This window comes from Protopterus annectens, chromosome 4.part0 (genome assembly GCF_019279795.1).
Source record: "Protopterus annectens isolate FY-2018-M chromosome 4.part0, PAN1.0, whole genome shotgun sequence".
Lineage (NCBI taxonomy): Eukaryota > Metazoa > Chordata > Ceratodontiformes > Protopteridae > Protopterus > Protopterus annectens.
Genome location: NC_056733.1, coordinates 787,546,435 through 787,567,125, shown reverse-complemented (window position 1 = coordinate 787,567,125; position 20,691 = coordinate 787,546,435).

Genomic DNA, 20,691 nt, shown 5'->3' with positions numbered 1-20,691 from the left:
TGTGGATATAGCAAACCTGTTGGCCAACAGGTTCAGTGAAAACTTCACTCTCGTGTTTCCGTCACATATACCCCAAAGCATCCCCAACACCAATCTCTGCCTAGTATCTCAAAGAAGCATGTCTTAAATGCCCCCGCCAAGGCCAAAAACACAGCCTCTATGGCACCAGACAACATCCCAGGCTGTATTCTATATGAGGTTAAAAAAGGAATTGGCATCACCATTGAGCACTTTTCTATCACAGTATAATTACTGGCTTCATCTGGGTGGAACTGAAATGGTTACAATCACTCTGCACAAAATGGGTACATCCACAGATGCTGGGAATTATAGGCACATTAGCCTGACCACCCTAATCAGCAAGACCATAGAACAAATCATGAACCTTAATGATATAGGAAACCTCCAAATGCTCAACCCCACAGGAAACAGTCTGTTAAACTTGGTGGACTTAGACACAGGTTTGCCCTTGTGTAGGGCTTTGACTGTCTCAACGGTCTACCTAGACTTAATCAAGGCCTCTAACAATCTCCCACGCTGGCATCATTGCTAAACTCACCCAGCCAGGTATCAGCCCATATACTGTCAGGTGGGTTGCAAACTGTAGGAGTTCTGTCAGTGAGCCAAAGTAGGGAACTTCTCCTCCAGCAGACCCATAATGGGTGGTGTTCCACAGGGATCGGTTCTGGGAACCCTACAGTTTCGGAGCTACTACTTTGGAAGTACAGGCTAAAACTAACGGACTGCGGCTGACAGTTTGCTGAGGATTCCAAACTGGGAGCGATCACCGAAACCCCTAGTGAGGTCAACATCCTTCAAGGATGTCTTACTCAGAACTAAATGACTGGTGCCAAAGTCAAGGTCTTAAACTTAATGCAAAAAAAATGCATCATCCCCCCTTCGGAAAGGGTGATGTTCCTGCAAACTAGTATCAATAGCAATACCCTAAGCACACAGTCGATAACAGACATGGACATACAGGTTGACAGCAATCTTAACTTCAAATCACCATGTCTCCACAGTGGTAAGAAGGGTATTTTATATTGCTCATCTCACAAGTAAGGGCATTGCCTCCAGATAAAAATAGAGGTTATAACCCCCCTGTACTCTTCCCCATCATGCCAATAACAGAGTACCATGCTCCCTTTAGTATGTTCCCTTCCAAACACATGCAGCAATTGGAGACATCACAAAGGCTCCTTACAAAGAAAATTCAGAGTCTTCAAGATCGGTCTTATGCGGACACACTGAAATCATTGTCGCTTTACTCTGTGCTCAGAGGCAACCTGTGCCTTGCATATAGAGACATCTGTCCCAGCTTTAATGGAAAAGCTAGAGATTCGCAAGTCAAATGGCACACAGGTCACTCTAAGGGACCTTAACCTGGTATGAAACGTCAACAGAACTTACGAATTTGTCTCACAGATTGCCCCACTTTATAACAAGCTTATTAATGTTAAAGCCTCTCATTGGTCCTATTTAAGCACAAATTAGATGACTGGTGGATAAAAAGAAGTTGTGCTCATGATAATGTTCCATCTGAGTAGCTGTACTTCATTTGTCTTCAACCTGTGGGTTATGGATCCGTATCTGATCCAAGCCAGCAACTTTTACTAGCATCAGCTCAGAGCTCCAAACTCCTCCCCTTACCCATAATACACCTCCACTGCCTTCCATCCCCAGATAGAATCTGCTGAACCTCATACTGATAACCTGACCTGAAAAACATTGTGACCTATACTGCAGCCTGTAGGCTGATCATATGCCAAGGCCCACGGGAAGGAGGGAGGGATGGTTGAAGAAGAATGAAGTACAACTACTCAGATGGAACATTATGGTGAGTACATAACTTTTTTCTGAAGTAGTTTACTTCATTTGATCTTCAACCTGTGGGACAGAGTCCCCAGCTACTAAACTCCTGGGAGCTCCTCATGGAAGGATATTCTGCAGCACCACAGAACCAAAGGATGCTCTCCTTCTGGAAGTCTAATCCAATTTGTAGTGAGAAATAAACATAAGAGATGAGGACCAAGTAGCTCCAGAACAAATATAATCCAAACACACTCTAGACCAAAAGGCCGCAGATGTAGCCATGGACCTAGTGGAATGAGCCTTCACCTGATCTGGCAAGACATTTTATCCAGATGCATGTCAGACAAGGACCGGATGGACTGCGAAGAGGCCACGGACTCTGACCTGGCGGGTCAGGGCACAGAGCCCCAAGAAGGTAGACGCGTTACCTCTGGCTCCGGGGAGAACCTCTGAGATCGGAGCCAAGGGGAGCCACGGATCCGTGGCATCTTGGTAGACAAAGTGAGGTCAGGAGACCTCTCTTCCCTCACCTTCGACTCCCTCTTTTCTGCTCCGCTACCACAGGCTTTGGTACAGGAGGTTGACTCCCAGCCTGGGAGGGAGGAGAAACCAGATGAATAAGACTGCCACAGCAGCCACTGTGACCAAAGCCAGAGACGAGGAAACAGTCTGAAGGGGGGGGGCCTTTGAGGGGCAACTTAGCCCGCACATATGCTGCAGTCCACAGTCAGATGAGCAATGCCCAAGCACAATAGTGTGGCCATCCACTGGGGACGACTTATGGCCACACACTGTGCAATGCTTGAAAACTTTTAGTTATGTACTCACCATAACTTTAGATGTTTGGGATCCATCTCGCCTACATTCTGTACTGATGGGCTCGGAGCCGATCCCTCGGCTCCGACTCTGCACGCTATGCTATAGAGCGAGGCCTCTCATTGGCGGAGCTATTTCTTATCCCAGGATGCACCGCCACTAATCCCCCAGATCTTGTTTGTCCGCATTCATGCACAACTTATTTATATAACATTGTTAGATGTTTCAAGATGAAACAGGATTCGGACCTTCCGATATCCTCAGATCTCCAAGGAAGGGGGAAGGAGGGTGGGTTATTAGGAATGTAGGCGAGATGGATCCCAAACATCTAAAGTTATGGTGAGTACATAACTAAAAGATGTTATGTGATCCTATCTCGCCTACATTCTGTACTGATGGGACAGCGTCCCTAGCACCTAAATCCTGGGCGGCTCATTGGAAAACACTCCTGAGCACTGTGGAACCAAATGAAGCTCGTCCTCTAGATGCCACATCCAATTTGTAGTGGGAAATGAAAGTGTGCGGGAAAGACCATGTAGCTGCAGCACAAATGTCACTAATGGCAAGCTTAGAATGAAATGCTACAGAAGTAGCCATAGCCCTTGTAGAGTGAGCTTTAACAGAGGTGGTAAGCTCTTTGTTAGAATAAGAATAAGCTTGAGTAATACAGTCCCTGATCCATTTGGCAATAGTGACCTTTGTGACAGCTTTGCCCAATTTATTATCTGCAAAGGATACAAACAACTGATCTGTCTTTCTTGTTTGTTTGGTCCTGTCTAAATAAAAACGTAACTGCCTGTGGACATCTAGTGTGTGGAATATGAATTCTGCTTTGTTAGAATATTTTGGAAAAAAAACTGGAAGTTCCAAAGATTGTTGTAAACAGAAACTGGAACAAACTTTAGGGACAAAGGAAGGATTTGGCCTGAGAGATACTCTGTCTTTGTGAAAAACCAAGTACGGGGGTTTTACTGACAAAGCTTGAAGCTCTGAAACTCTTCTGGCAGAAGTAATCGCCACCAGAAAAGCAGCCTTCCATGCTAGAAACTTTAGATCACATGTAGCCACCGGTTCAAAGGGGGAGGAAGTTAAGGCGCGTAACACCACAGAGAGATCCCAAGGAGGAGCAGGATGAGAAATCGGAGGTGTTAACAGAGCAGCACCTTTCAAGAAGGTCTTACACAATCTGTTGCTCATTAAAGGTGGGTTTATGGATTCGTGAAAATTGGAAATCGCTGCCAATTGAACCTTGATGGTAGAGACTGAAGAGCCTTGATTGAAAATAGAAGTTAAAAATTTTAGTACTTCTGCAACGGGAACAGAGATGGGGTCCAGGCCCCGGAGTTGAGCCCAAATAGCAAATCTTTTCCATTTGCTAGAATACAGTTTCTTTGTAGCAGACTTATGGGCCGAAGATAATGTGTACAACCTCTGGATCCAATATATGACTCCTGACTATAGTCGGAAGAGGAGCCAAGCCGTCAATTTTAAAGGTGTGCAGGGACTGGTGGAATAGTCCCGACTGATGAACCAAAAGGTCTGGGATCTGATCCAGGAACCATGGACCTTCCAGAGCATATTTCCGAAGATAGGGAAACCATACTTGACGAGGCCAGTAAGGAGCAACTAAGATCATCTTGCTCCCAAAGAGGGATGCCTTTTGGATCACCCTGGGAAGGAGAGGAACTGGAGGGAAGGCATAAAGCAAGCCAGTGGGCCAAGGACGGGCTAGTGCGTCTGTGGGGCTCTTCCCCGGAGCCGGGGTTAGGGAGAAGAATTCTTTGCACCTCGCATTTAGTGGAGTCGCGAAGAGGTCGCAACACGTAACTCCCCATTTGTTGAAGATCTGACTTGCAACTGACATTCAGAGACCATTCGTGAGGAGAGAGGATGGTTCTGCTCAGTCTGTCGGCTATCACATTGGACTTGCCTGGGATACGAGTAGCCACTAGAAAGCGATTGGTCGAGACTGCCCAATCCCAGACTCTCATGGCCTCTCTGCAAAGAGGATAGGATCTGGTCCCTCCCTGTTTGTTCAGGTACCAGACTACTGACATGTTGTCTGAGTGAACGGCAATTACGCCCCGAGGGAGATAATAGTGAAGGGCTTGAAGGGACAGAAGTACTGCCCTCATTTCTAGGATGTTGATGTGAAGTAGGGTCTCTTCCGGGTGCCATTTGCCTTGGACTGACCTGCCCAGGGAATGCCCCCCCCACCCCGTCTGGGAGGCGTCCGTGGTCAAAGTGGCCACCGGTGGAGGTGGAACAAAGGGTCGTCCCTGATCCAAATTGGAAGGCACTAGCCACCAGCGAAGGTCCTGTTTGCATGTTTCCGTGATCCATATGAGGTGACAGAGGGAGTTCCTGAAAGGACCACTGAGCTGAAAGAAGCCACTGGAGAATTCTCATGTGCAACCTTGCCAAGGGGACTAGAAGAACTGTGGCGGACATGGATCCCAATAGCTGCAGGACCATTCTGGCTGGGGCTTTGGACCTGGGAAGTAAGGCTCGAACTTGAGTCTGTATGGTTTGTATTCTGTCTGTAGGTAGATAGACCCGCATTCGGTTTGAGTCTCTCTCTACCCCTATGAATCTTATTCGTTGAGATGGCAGCAACACAGACTTTGGCCAATTGAAGGTGATTCCAAGGGAATTTCCCAGTGAAATAGTGGCTTGTAGGCTCCGCAGTAGTAGATGCTTGGAAGTGGCAGTTAGGAGCCAGTCGTCTAGATACGGAAACACCTGGAATCCTAGACTTCTCAGGTGAGCAGTCACGACTGCCAAGCACTTGGTGAACACCCTGGGGGCTGTGGTGAGACCAAAGGGCAGCGCGCGGAACTGAAAATGACTGCCTCCTAGGCTGAAGCGCAGATGTCTCCTGGACGCTTGATGTACCATGATATAGTAAGAAGCGTCCTCGAAATCTATGGAGCACATCAAAACACCTTTCTCCAGCAATGGGAGAATGGTTTGTAGGGTGACCATTCGGAACTTGGACTTTCTGACTGAACGGTTTAGAATGCTGAGGTCCAAAATGGGTCTCAAGTCCCCGGTCTTTTTTGGCACCAAAAAGAATCTTGAGTACGTTCCTAATCCGATCTGGTCTACGGGGACCGGTTGGATGACTCCCTTTTGCAGCAGCTTTGAAACTTCTGAGGCTGCAGTATCCCGTTGATTGGGTGGCGGGTCCGGGATTTTTTTGGACTGAGGTGGAGAATGAGAGAAGGGGATGGTGTAACCTCCGGCGATAATTCGAAGCACCCATCGGTCCTGAGTGATACCTTCCCAGGCTTTTAGGTGCTTCGAGAAACGACCCCCAACTGGCTCCGGAGCTGCACAGTCAGGCAATCCCTCAGGGACTGTGAAAGGCTGAAGAGCCACGAAAGGACTCGCGGTCTCCAGTGTTGCGAGGGCCTCTGCCGCCTCTGGGACGGCGTCTTCCGGAAGAATTTCCCCCCTGCCTCTGGAAGGGGATCCTCCTGCTGAGAGGGTAAGGCTTCTGAGATCTACGGAACCACATTTTCCCTCCTCTTTTAGCCTTGGGATAAGGCCGAAAGGGAGTGGAAAATCGTGCCCCTACGGCAGTCAGAGTCTTACCCTCCTGTTCGCAGCGGGTCAGTGTGTCCTTTACCTTGGGTCCAAACAGGGAGGACCCATCAAAGGGGGCGTCGGCAAAGGAAGACTTAAAGGCCTCTGCGAAATGACACCGGCGGAGCCAGGCTTGTCTCCGTAGAGCAATGCCTGTACCCGCCGCTCTACTCGCCCCTTCGGCCGCATACGAAATGAGCCTCATGGACGAGTTTGAAATGGACAACAATGTAGCCAGCTGAGAGCCAACCGTCTGGGCCAGTTCCTCAGGCAGGTTACCCAAGAGGGTATCGGATAATTCTTTAATCAGATCCCTCTGAAATCTAGTAAAGTGCGTAAGGTAGTTCAAGGACCTTAATGTAAAGGCCGCTGAACTTAGGGTGCGCTTTCCCTACCTATCCATGCTCCTAGACTCCTTATTAGGAGGATGGACGGACGTCGAAGCCTCTGCCACATCTTGCTGGGTAGCAGATGCCACCACCAAAGCATCTACAGCCACACCTTTAGTTAGAAACTCTTTTTCAGGGGGTGCCGAGAGGAATTTATTCGGACGCGCAGGCACTGGTTCCACAGAGTCTGGGTGTTCCCACGCCCTTCGACAGATCAAATCCAAGAGCTCGTCGAAGGGTGGAGACACCCAGGAGGCGGAGGGCTGAGCCCCGAAGGCCTTGAGGAACACAGACTCATCAGCAGAGGGAGGTTTGGACTGCCAGCCGCCTCGTTGTTTAAGGGCTTCCAGGATGTCTGCAAAGGAGACATCATCAGAGGACGACTTAGGGGACCCCTCTGCATCATCGAGATCAGTGTCTGATGTAAGAGACTCATCAGGGGAGTCAACGTGCTTCCTCTTGCACGATCTTTTCCTGGGGGGTTCTTCCGAAGAGGCTTCAGAAGGACCTCCAGGAAAAGGGGAAACCCCAGTGGGGGTAACCTCAGGTCCCGGGGCTCCGCTGTCTAAGGACAGGGGGACTGCCAAAGACCCAGTCTCGGTATGGGAAGGAGCTGGGGAGACCGTGGAGGCAGCCAAAGAAGATTTGGCTAACGCACTCCTCATAGCCCTGAAGGCGGGACCACCAGAATCCTGGGAGGGTCCCACCTCCGTGGCCACGACAGTGGACGGCACTCCGGCCACCGACGCACCAAGAGGGAGACTTGGGACCGAAAACATCAATCCCGAAGCCTCCCCCCCAGGGCCGACGGAAGAAGTCCGTGTACTGAACTCCGACCCAAGAGCCGGAGTTGGAGTAAGGGTCGAGCCCGACCCCAAAACCTCCACCGGTTCCACCAGCACCGGCTCCAACGGTGCCGAGGCTGTTGGAGGAGGAACCATAGTAGGGAGGTGGACCGTCTGCTCCGAAGCCGAATGGGCTGGAGCCGACACTAGCTTTTGGAACACCGGAGACTGGAAGAGTCTTAGGAGCACCCTGTTGATGTCCGAATCAGACGTCCTGGATGACCTGGAGGATACCGATCGGGTCCGAACCGATTTCTCCATCGGCTCCAAAGGACTAGGGGACCGGCTCCGAATGGTTTCTACCACTATCGGCTCCGAGGAAGATAAAGGCAATTTCCCTCGGTGCCGATAAGGACTTCGGCTCCGAAGGGGAAGAGTCTGAGCCGGTAACCCTTATCGGCTCCAATATCAGTGGAGCCGATGAAGGTGACCCGCCTCTCGATGCCCCAGTCCTCTGCTCCGAAACCAGAGGGGTCGAGGCTGGAGGAATCGAGGCAGACCGTTCCGCCCTCGGCTCCGAAGTCCGTGGAGCCGGTTTTTTGGCAGTCGGTTCCGACAGACTTGTCGGAGCAGACGCTTTTTTCTTTTTTGAAGGAGAGGGAGACTAAGATAAAGCTTCCTCGAAGGATGGCTTGATTAATCCCTTAAGGATTAATTTGTTTTTCCTCTCCTGGAGGACTCTTTATGAGAAGGCGTGACACACACTACATGATTCTTGTAGGTGCTTGGCGCCTAAACAGTAAACGCACGAGGAGTGGTCGTCTGTTATGGACATCTTAAAACCACACCTCGTGCATTTTTTAAACCCGGAGGGTTTATGTTCTTTAGACATGACTTAGAAACAACACAGTTATCTAAATAACACTCAAACAATTTCAAAATAGTGTACAAGAAAACACAGAAAAAACACAGAGAGGGTCAAGACCCTCTAAAACGGGTACTTGACCCACTAATAAACGCTACAAATAAGCTAGAAAGGCAAAAGGGGAAGGCCCCTCTAACTAAAACGGAAACCTTCCTTTAACAAAAATAACAATTTTCTCAGAATCAGAAAATACACACTCGTATCACAAAATTAGCTGTTAAAACAGCTTTTGGGTTGAAAACTAGGAAATTCCCGACAGGAAAAGTCTAAATAAATAGTACTTAGCCCAGCCAAGTTGAGACCACATCTTAGCTTGTAAGCGGCAAACGAGATCTGGGGGATTAGTGGCGGTGCATCCTGGGATAAGAAATAGCTCAGCCAATGAGAGGCCTCGCTCTATAGCATAGCGTGCCGAGTCGGAGCCGAGGGATCGGCTCCGAGCCCATCAGTACAGAATGTAGGCGAGATAGGATCACATAACATCAAGCTTTTCAGCCATACTGCCCAAGTAGAAAGAACTTGGGAAAAAAGCAATCTCTTTCTAAACTGGCACACACACACCCACTCACCACACTCTTACAGAGAAAACACTGAGGGGGGAGGGGAAGCTACAATCTAAACAGTACAAACTACTCTATCCTAACACACTAACACTCGACGCACTAAGCGAGGGGAGGAGAAAAGGGACCTATACTAACACTAACAAAAAAACTGTAGAAAAAGAGATTCTCACAAAGATTTTAACCCACTGACTAAACTGGAGCTCAAGAGACACTATGCAAGGCTATTCGTGGCAAACGAGATCTGGGGATGGAAGGCAGTGGTGGTGTATTATGGGCAAGGGGAGGAGTTTGAAGCTCTGAGCGGATGCTAGTAAAAGTTGCCGGCTCAGATCCGATACAGATCGGCAACCCACAGGTTGAAGACAGAGTTACCACCTGTCCCCACTTTACGAGGGACAGTCCCCCTCTTTAGGCAGTTGTGTCCTGTGAAAATAATCAAGACATAACAAATGTCCTGAGATTACAGGACAAAATTACATCCTAAGTTTCTTTAATAGTTGCATAAAACAGTTATTTTATATATGAAACTTCTATATGTAAAGTAGCATAAGTAATTGTTACTACAATAAGCTTTTATTTGTGCAAAAAAGTAAAGTTCTGTACTATGCACGGCTGTAGGTATGTTTGGTCCTGGAAAATCTGACATTTCTACAGAACATGTCCCACTTTGGGCATTTGAAAAGGTGACAACCCTAGTTGAAGATCAAATGAAGTAAACTACTTCAGAGCTGGAAATTAACCCTGGAAGATCCACCCGCGTCCCTCTTGGACAGGTGCAGTACGTGCCGATTTTGTCTGCTTGAACCAGACACCCTTGGGAACACAGGCTTTACTTGGCTAGGCTTGTAATGGCCCTGAGGCCATTGGCCTAGTAACCTCCTACGATCCTATGAACTTGTAGTAAATGATTAAAGCTTTTCCTTTTCTACTACAAGGGGTAACCTGCAGACATCAGACTGCAGATGCTTTGAAAATACTATCAAAGGGGATTGATCCAAAGCAGGCTTAGAAATATGTGGCAGCAACTGGTGAGGGGTTGAAAGTGTTTTACTTGGAGAGAGAAAAGTAGATTATATAAAATAGTTATAAAGGCTTATAACACTAATATAACCAATGAAAGTAGTAAGGATCAACCGTTAGGAATGCAGAAGTACTTTTTCAGTGAGTAATGGAGGAAGATGTCACTTGATAAAGACTGTATAAAAGCTTTCACTATATATATATATATATATATATATATATATATATATATATATATATAAAGGAGTGTGCTGTTTAACAAAGAAGACACTTGTGTATAGTTTTATTTATTTTACATTTGTTGACCGGGATAATCCGACTGGATGCATGCCCATTTTGAGCGGAGGCCCGGGGAGAAAAGCTCCAAGGGTAAGCAGATACAGCATTACATATTACAAATAGATTATTTACAGAGATTACATAAGTAAGCAAGTTAAACAAGTTCCACAGGTTAAAGTTAGTCCTGAGCACAAGTCAGGATTAAATTAAATTACACAGTAAACTGGTTAACAGATTTTTACACAAGCCAGGCTTGATACATTGACATAGCCAGTTAAGTGACAAATGTTGTTTGAGTCTAGTTTTAAATTGACCTAAGGTGGAAAGTAATGTAATATCAGCTGGAAGGGAGTTCCAGGATCTACTTACAGAGTTTGCAAAGAGAGAATCACCAGCTGTGTTATTACTTTTGCTAGTCTGAATTAGTAGTTTGTTAGAGGATCGAAGCGGTCTAGGATTGTTATAGGGGGTGATAATATTAAGTGCAGGAATATTGTCCGGATTAGAGGATTTTATAGGCCATAATCAGTTGGTTATATACTGGATTAGGCTAGGTAGTTCAAGCCAACCAAGCTGATTTAGATTGATGCAATGATGTGTCCTAAAAGGCAGCCGAGTGGCAAACCTGGTAATGTGGTTGTAGCAAATTGAGAGTTTAAGGACAGTCTTGTTCAAATTTGAGAGTAGAGGGGGTGCATACAGAAGGGTTGAAAGAAGGTGAGAGCGAGCTATGGCAATTTTAGCTGGAGGGGTTAGGAAGGCTTTTATTCTGTAAAGTGACCGTAGTTTTTTATTGATGGTTTTGATAGTTTGGTTAACATGTAGATCAAATTTGAGATGGTCTATGATGACACCTAATAGTTTTGTAGATGGGTCAGGGGAGATTATTGTGCCCCATCATTTGATTTTATGGTAAAGGTGAAAGCGGTAGACCTACGTGTTGGTGAAAATAACAGCATTTTAGTTTTTTGGGGATTTAGGATCAGACGATATTCAGAAAGCCAGTTTTCTATTGTATTAAAGGTGGTCTGGGTAGCTGACAATAACTCTACTGGAGATGTGGCTGAGCAAATCAGAGTAGAGTCATCAGCATATTGGATACAGCTGACTTTTGGGATGACAGTATAAAGGTAGTTAATGAAGATGGAGAACAGCAAGGGCCCTAGTATAGAGCCTTGTGGTACTCGGAGGGTGTTAGGTAGAAGGTTAGAGAGTTTGTTCTGCCAGAGGACAGCCTGCTGTCGACCAGTCAGGTAGGATTGAAACCATTGTTAATTTGCTGGAGTCTGTCTCTTTTCAAAATTTTGTTCCAACAGTAGGTTTAGGCTGCAGAACTACCTAAATATCCCAACAGTTAAACACCCAAGTATAGAGAAGAATGACAAATATTTTAAAGGGAGAGAGTTAAGTCACCAAGCAAGTTTAAAGTAAAACAGACAAGGTAGCAGAGACAGCAAAGATGATGTGCAGACCTGTGATTTGGAATATTAATGGTCTCCTAGACGAGGAAAAAAGTCAAAAGAACTTAAATTACAATCAGACAGCAAATATGCACCAATAATGCATGAAACCTTTAAATAAATCAAAGAATAAAGTCAAAAATAATGCAGTCAAAGGATACTATACTAGTGCCAGTGAAGGTAGGAAGCAGGGAAATAAAAGGGTATGGGGTAGAGGATTACCAAAAAATACAGGAAGGTTTAACCTGATAAAAAGGTTATTGATATGGTCACCGGTTCTTTAGGTAACTTTTATTCCTCCAGCACCCCTAATATTTGACATGCTGGTTATACCAGCAGTGAAATTCATAAAAGGAATAGGGATTTCAGGAGGAGACTGGAATACAAGGACCACTAGAAGATACTGAGAGAGAGCAGAGGTACATTAAGGTCTCTGTGGAAGGGAAAGCACTGCAGAAAATATCTGGTCTACAGAAAATTGGTGACAGTTTGGAGGGATTTGCATATAAATCTTAATTTGATACCTGGTCTAGAATGGATACATTTTATGCTACAAAACATGACTACTTGCTTTGGAAATGTCCACCTATCCTACGTTAATTGGATCATGGCCCAGTGGATATGACTTTACACCAAGAGAAAATGTATCGAGAGAGACATTGGCTACTGAATTATGTCTGGCTAGACAGAAAATAGATTCACTGGACAGGGTATATATTTTTTTTGAGACAGAACTAATTAAATTAGAGAATTTAGATGAATGGAACAGAATTAGCACAAAATTGCTTGAGATTTCAATGTGATGGGAGGGAAGGAAGTGGGCAGACAGAATGAACATAGAAAATTACGAAAAAAAAAATCAAACTGCAGAAAGTCTTAATGGAGGTGTCAGACAGTGAAAGAGCAGCTTAGTATGCTCAAGTTTGGCAAACCTTGCAAGTTAAAGGATTTTGATTAAGGATTCATCTTTTCCACAGTCATACAAGCATCAGAAATGTCTAGCTTGTAGACAAAGGAAAGTGGAGAACCGTATTCTAAAAGATGACATGGGGAGAGTACGCACGCTGGTAAGAGACCCATGGTTAACAGGGGAAGTATTTGGCAAATATTATGAAAGCCCGTACAGCCAAGAAGATCCAAACTGGGAAGAATTGAGGATTTTAAGGGATATGCAGTTGCCAAGCATACAGGAGGAAGATGCTAGGAGTTTAGTAAGGCCAATAATAAGAAATTGAGAAACATGCAAGCAAGTAGTTTCTATGGAAAACTATTGGCTGGGATGGTATCCTGGCAGTATTTTTGGAAAGTTCAAAAACACAATACCTAACTGGAATAATTTGGCACTAAAACAGAAGAAATACAAATTCCTGAAAAGCAGCAGCAATGACAGTATTACTAAAAGGGCCATGCAACCCACCTTTTTATATACCAATTTCAATTCGCAACTATAAAATGCTTGTTGCAGTAATGGCAAAGAGTGCCTTTAATTACATTTGGCAAAATTTAAGACTGACCAATGTGGATTGATAAAAATTAGACAAAGGTACAGAAAAAGCCTTTGACAGGGTTACATGTACAGATATGTAAATCTATGGTTATGGGGTTTCTGTTCTTCAACAGATGGGTCTTCAGATCAGACCTCTGGTCTGACTTTGGCCACTTCAGACCTTTGATCCAGAGCTCAGGCTGCTGGTCTTACCCATAACCCCCTCCTAGCAGTAACTACCTTAAGATAGCTCACCTGTGACCCCATAAAGAATTATAAAAAAAAAGAATACTAATAATGATGGAAATACAAATGCACAGAAAACTAGCAAGTAGAAGCTACTTCGATATGCTGCTTGAGTCATGTATTGTCTTCCATTACCAGAGCAAATAGTTATACCAAACGCCCATCACATAAGGATGTTCATAAACAGGAAGGGGGGAGGAGGGAGGGGAGCTGAGGAATATCAAAATCATTTGGCAACTACATAACTTTCATATCTGATGTCTTTTCTGTCTGTTCCTCAACGGACTGGACAGAGTCCCCAGCTAATTACCCCTAGGGTGGTCTCATGGAAGAATATTCCTGAAGACAATAAACCTAATGCCTCACTATTCCTGGAAAGCAAGTCTTAATGAGATATAGGTGTGAACATTCGACCATGTGGCACTGGCATAAGTATTACAGAACCTAGAAAAGGTGGCCGTTTAAGTAAAAACAGAGCTAGCTGAACGCATCTTTGGTGGTTTAGGTAATGACAAACCATCTTTAAATACACGCGATGCAGCCAGTTAATCTAGTTACAGATACCTTTGCAACACCTTTACTCAATTTAACTTTAGAAAAAGAGAAATAACTGTCTTTCTGAGATTTTAAGATGGAAACCATTGTCTATGTACACCCAACAAAATGGAGCTCATGTTCTCCTTTTATTTGTAAATTCTGGGAAGACTATCAAATTAATGCCTTTATTAAGAGTAGTCTCCATAGTGACTTTATGGAGAAAGAAGGGATACATCCATAACAAAAACCTTATCTTTGTGAAAATATACAGTTTGCAGGACAGAGCTCAGGGCCGAAACGCCAAGCTTAAGTAATAGCTACTAGAAATAGTGTCTTCCATGTTAGAAATTTTATGCCCACCTTAACAGTTCAAAAGATGGCAGAGTTAAACCTTGGAGTAAAAGTCACATGCCATGGTGAAGGAACCTTTAGAAGGGGCATAAGGTACACCCCTCAAAAAGTTTTACGTAACTTAAGGAAACCAAGATGGTATTTTGTCCCACATGAAAATGTGAAATGGCAGCTAACTGAACTTTAACAGTGGAATAAGTAGCCCCCCCCCCATGAAGTACAGAAGCTAGAAACTATACCTAGACTACTCTGGAAGGCCCAAAAGAAATTCTTTTCCACTTAACTCTATAAAATTTTCCTAACTGTCAGTCTCTGGGAGGAGGTCAAAAGGGTCACCTGGAAGGAAAGCCTTACTGACTAGCCATCATTGGAAATGGAGAAACAATGTGGTCAACTTGAGGACTTTATTCCAATCTTGACCGTTCTCAACCAGACATTCAACACCCAGGGTTGGATATTCCAAACGAGGCCAAAGAAGCAAACTCACGCCTTACAAAGCTACAGAAGGGGAACAAGGATCAACGTGATCTTCCTTTAATACTTTCTGCAAGAATTTCAGAATTAGCAGCACAGGAGGGAAGTTGTACAGAAGTCCAGAGGGCCAATCGTGTTATCACAGCATCTCTCAGTAACTCCCCCTCTGGAGGGATAACAGCAAGGAACCTGCTGCATTAGCAGTTAATGGGAGAGCAAGAAAGGCTGCAGCACAGTTGACCTCTAACAGAATATCTAGTCTGCTAATGGACCACGTGAGGCTGCAGAATAGATCTGCTCAGCCTGTCCACTAATGCGTTAGACCTTCCATTGTGCGTTACCAGAGATATCTGAAGAAAATCACCCACTATCACTCATGACTTCAACACAACAGATTGGATAGTGTTTCCCTTGTTTGTTGATAAAACAAAATACATACTTGTTTGTTGATATAACAGAATACATACGTGGTCAGTCTGATCAAGTTAATCACTAAAGGAGGACATCCTAAAAGCCTGCAACACTAGTAGGACTGCCAACCTCTCCAATACACTGATGTAAAGATTAGCCTCTGAAGGAGCCATATGTACTGGACCATTCTTCCCATGGAATGCCCCCTCCCCCCAGTTGGGAAGCATCTGTGCAGCTTTGGGAAGGGAAAGCAATAGGCATCCCAGAGAATGACTAGTATTTTCAGGATTCAGTGTTGGATTCACACAAATTCAGAAACTTATGGGTTGATGTCTTACAGACCACTGAACTGCTAGCATCCACTCTAGAACCCTCATGTAAAATCTTGCCAATGGGATTAAGGTGATTAAGAGGCCACTGATCCCAACAGTTGGAGAACCAGTCAGGAAGGGAGGCAGTTGAAGAGAAAGCGGCTGTAGGGCCGGATTATGTAGAGCGAGTAATCTGGTTGCTGGTTATTTTGAGTGGTTGTACCCAAGTGGACCCCTATGAACTCTTAAGATCTACACTGCAAAAGACAGACTTGTCCTTGTTCACAGTTATTCCCAAATTGGAGCACAGGTGGAGTAGTTAAATTCTGGCCTGGATTAGTAGAGGCCTGGCAGAAGCAGTGAGAAGCCAGTCATATTAACTATAGGAACACTTAGAAACCCTGCAATCTGAGATGAGCTGCAACCACTGTCATGCACTTGGGGGCACCCAGGGGCTTCTGGTGAGAGCAAAGGGCAGAGCTCGACTTATCTCAGCCAGAAGCAAAGACACTTTCAGGAGCATCTGCTCATTTTGATGGGGTAAGTGAGCATCCTGAGGATCTATGAAGCACAATCATCCTTCAGCAAGGGGAGGACACACCACGGCCGGTGTTAACATTTGCTGGGGGCCCCCATAATGCTAAGCTGGGGGTGCCCAAGGCACTTCAGTTTAAGTATCACCCTGTCACTGCCACACCACCTAAGCAACCATTTAGTTTATATTGCAAACTTTTAAGAATAGTACGCACAGACAGACCTGTAGCTAAAACGCTCTTGCAACAGGCCTATGTACCACATTATGCTGGCCCATCTCACAAACTGACATTCAGAGTTACTGGCATTTAGTTGCAACAATGATGCATTAACAGTGGTAGGGTACCATTTCACCACACACTCCCCAGTGATCTTGTTTCCCCCTATCCTGGGCTCCCCATCCCATGCACGTTACGTTTTCTTGCTCCTCATATTTTGCCTTCAGCTTCTACAAGAAGCCATGACTTTCTATATGCTCTGAAGTGAATTTAAGTTTTTTTTTCCCCCTTTTCACGCAACTTTTTCATCCAGTGACGGCTCGAACACAAACTAGGATTAAGGAAATAATTCAGTGTTCAGTTTTATAGATTTCCTAAAATCCTTTCAGCACACCTTCCCAGACCACCACAAATCAGTAATAACCATTTAAGAAATAACTTAATTAAGCCAGTGCCCCCAGAAGTCATAGGGGTTATAGATGTTCTGGGATGCATTTCAGAGCATTTCCCAACATTTTAATCCATTTGTGGCTTAAACAACTCATGAGTAAGAGGAGAATTTCAGTCTTTTTCTTTCAAGACAGACATAAGTTGCTCCCACAGCTTAATGTTCAAAGCTGACAAAATACCAGCGCACAATAAGCTAGAAAGCCAACTGTGAGGATTACACTGGTCCTACCTACTAATATTGCTAGTCTCCCTAACCTATCTAAAGAGACAGTCAATGCCTATGCATTCCTCTGGTGTTAGAGAGGAATGAAAGCATAGGTTCAAATTGCCCCAGTCATGAATTTCAAGCGACTGTTGACATACATATACATAGTATGCCTCCTCACTCAATCCCCAAAGGCAGCCACTTTTATACATGCCCAATGTGCGACTGAGGAAAGTGAGCGAGAGCAATGATTTACAGTGAGGTATTCTATTTTTGGCACTTAGCTGGTACACTGCTCCTATACAAGCTACAGTAACTTTGTACACCTCTGAGATCTGATAAAGTAAAGGAAAAGTACAGTTTTGTACCTACCATAAATGTAGATGTTCGAGGATTCCCTTGCTGCAGTCCTGACAATTGGGTATAGTCCCATGACTTTCTTGCCCCAGATGTCAGAAGACCCAAAAGACAAGTCCCAAAACAACCTGCACCAAAAACATGTACAATATATACAGTAATATATACAAAAATATAAGCATGTAAACTCACCTACACAACCACCCTGAAACACAGAGGGGAGGAGGAGGGGAATCCTCGAACATCTACATTTATGGTAGGTACAAACTGTACTATGTTCTTCGCCTTCCCTTGCTGCAGTCCTGACTGAATGCCAAAGCAGAGGTAAGGGAGGCTGGCAAATTATAAAGTAGCAGGAGCTGACAACATGCCTTGTAAAACAGCTGTGGCAAAACCAGCTCTAGTCTTAGAGTATATAGGCAGGTGATAATGCCTAGAGAAAGTATGCACTGAACTCCAAGTAGCTGCCTCCAAAATATCCTTAGTTGCCACCCCTTAGAAATGGCAGTAGCCCTAGTGGAATGAGGCCTAATCCCAGCTGGAACCTCTTTGCCATGATGGGAATAACAAAATGCAATGCAAAAGCCAATCCATCTAGAAATAGTTTGTTTTGACACAGGCTTGCCCTGTGAACTTAAAAAAAAAAACAAGTAACTGCTGAGACTGCCTAAAATCTTTTATCCTGCTCAAATAATAACGCAATTGCCTGTGTACATCTAAAGTGTGCAAAATCTTTTCCCTTTATTTTGAGGATCTGCAAAAACGTAGGCAAATGAATAGTTTGGTTTAAAGCCACACTAGAAACCACCTTAGGCATAAAGGAAGGATTAGTAGCCATAAGGGCCTGCAACTCAGACAATAGCCAACAGAAAACAGTCTTCCATGACAAATATTTCAATTCAGCAGTAAGGTTGTAGAGTAAGTTTTTCCAACACAAAATTGAGATCCCAAGCAGGAGTAGGAGCTCCTTATCTTCTTTGCCCCTCTAAGAAACTGCTTGAACAAAGGATGCGCAAACAAAGGTGGGTCACAATCATAGTGAGCTGAAATTGCTGCAGCATGAATCTTTATGGAAGAGAAAGACAAACCTTTGTCCAATAATTCAGTAAGATATTGAAGAGCCACACTCAAATTAGGAATCTCCAAATTCTTTGCTGTACTCCAAAATAAAAAATCTTCTCCTAGTACTAGGCCTTCTAGCTTCCATAATCACATTTAAAACTTGTTGAGGAAGCTGAGACCTACCATGCTTCAACACAGAATATGCCAAGCTGTGAGATGAAGAGATGGAAGCTTGACATTGAGCAGATGACCGTCCTTCTGAGATAACAGATGAGGAATCAGAGGTAAAGGCCATGGAGGCTTCTTTACAAGACTCCTTAGAGCTGGGTACCAGTGTTGTCGAGGGCAATCTGCAGCTATCAAAATCATCCTTGGCCTGTCCTGTCTGACCTTTAGTAATACCTTTGAAGAAGAGGTAGAGGTGGAAAGGCATAGACATGAAGGTTTTTCCAACTGAAAGACAGAGCATCCACTTTCCAAGCTGTGTGATGAAACCCCTTTGTGCAATACTTTGGCAGCTGGTGGTTTAGTGGAGAAGCGAACAGATCTATGTCTGGAGTTCCCATGACACTGTCAATTTCTGAAATACATGAAGATCCAGTTTGATCCATGATTTGTCTGCTTAATACATCTGCTAGGGAGTTCTGTGCTCCTGGCAGAAACCTTGCCTGAAGAGTCAGTTGCAGGCTTAACGCAGTCTCCATAGAATCATTGCTTGCCTGCATAGAGGATAAGAATGTGTTCCCCCTTGCTTGTTGATGTACCACATGACAGTTGTGTTGTCTGTCAGAATCAACACCTGCCCTGGAAGAAGTAACTCCTTGAACGCCAGCAATGCAAACTGGACTGCTAACATCTCCTTCATGTTGATATGTAGATGCTGTAGTCTGGCAGGCCACTTGTCTTGTATCCACTTTCCATGTAGATGAGCTCCCCAAGCAGTGTCCGAGGCATCTGTCGTTAAAATCTGACTCACAGAGAGTCCCTTGTTTAGGTGACATTCCTGAGCCCACCACAAGAATTGGTTTTGAAGGCAAGGTATTATTGGAATGACAGTGTCCAAATCTTGGCAGTGCTGTGTCCATACATTTTTGAGATACCATTGCAGCTTCCTCATATGCAGTTTACATTGGGAAGCACCAGAATACAAGATGCCATGAACCCTAATGCTTGAAGGACTGTCCTTGCAGTCAGCACGGACTGATGAGATAGTTGATGGAAGTAAAGTGACAGACTCTTTTGTTTGTCCGGGGTTAAAAGGCCATCTGGGCTGCTGTATTCAGTCTCACACCCAGAAAGCACATGTCTTGAGAGGGTACTAGACTGGACTTTATTTCGCTCACAGAATACCCTAGGCATCTTAGCACTGCTATGACATATTCCAGATGCTGTAGAAGGTGTTCCTTTTCTTGAGCCAGAATCAGGCAGTCGTCCAAGTAAGGATAAATTTGAATGCCTTGAAGCCTGAAGTAAGCTATCACTGGAGCCAGAACCTTTGTGAATACTCTGGGCGGTAGATAAGCCAAAGGGCAATGCAGAGGACTGATAATGAAAATCTCCAGTTCGATACTTTCTGCAACTTAGCCTTATGGGCACATGAAGGTAAGCTTCCTTGAGATCCAAAGTTACCATCCAGTGATCCTTGCCCAGCAGAGGTAACAGTTGCTGTAACGTCAACATCTTGAACTTGGGAATGTCCAGATAAGTGTTGAGGATAGATAAATCCAAAATTGGTCTCCACGTGTTCCCTTCTTGGTACTAGGAACAGGCGAGAATAAAACCTTTCTGACACAGGGACTGGCTGAATAGCCCCTATCTGGAGTAACTGAGAAACTTGCTTGTGAGCCTCTTTTCTTTGTGGAGGAGGAACATCTGGCATGCCCTTGAAAGGGGCATTGTGGAAATAAAATCTGTACCGTGATGAATGATATCCAGCACCCATCTGTCTTGAGTGATTAAATCCCAATTTTCTTTGAAAAGACAATCTCCTTCCCAAAGGAGCTGCCAGACGAGTCCACTGGCAGCTGAAAAGGCAGGTCATTGGTTCTGCTTACGAAAGGACTGACCCCTGCCCTCACCAGAAGTCTGAGCAGGTGAACTGTCTGATCTAGGCCTAAACGAACCTTGAGCCCTGCCCCTACCACGTCTAGACCTACCCCTAGACTGGGAACCATAAGCAGGATATGTCCACCCCTTAGCAGGCCAATTTCTAGAGGCTGCACCTGCAAAAATCTTTAACAGTCTGCATAGACTTAGCTTTGTCCTCCATTTTCTTTAAAACTGCTTCCACAGGCGGTCCAAACAACACATCAGACTGTAAAGGAGCATCCAAAATCCTGGTCTTAACATGCTCAGCTAAATTCTGATCCTTCAACCATGCATGTCTGGAACAGAACTAGTAGCAGCCACCCT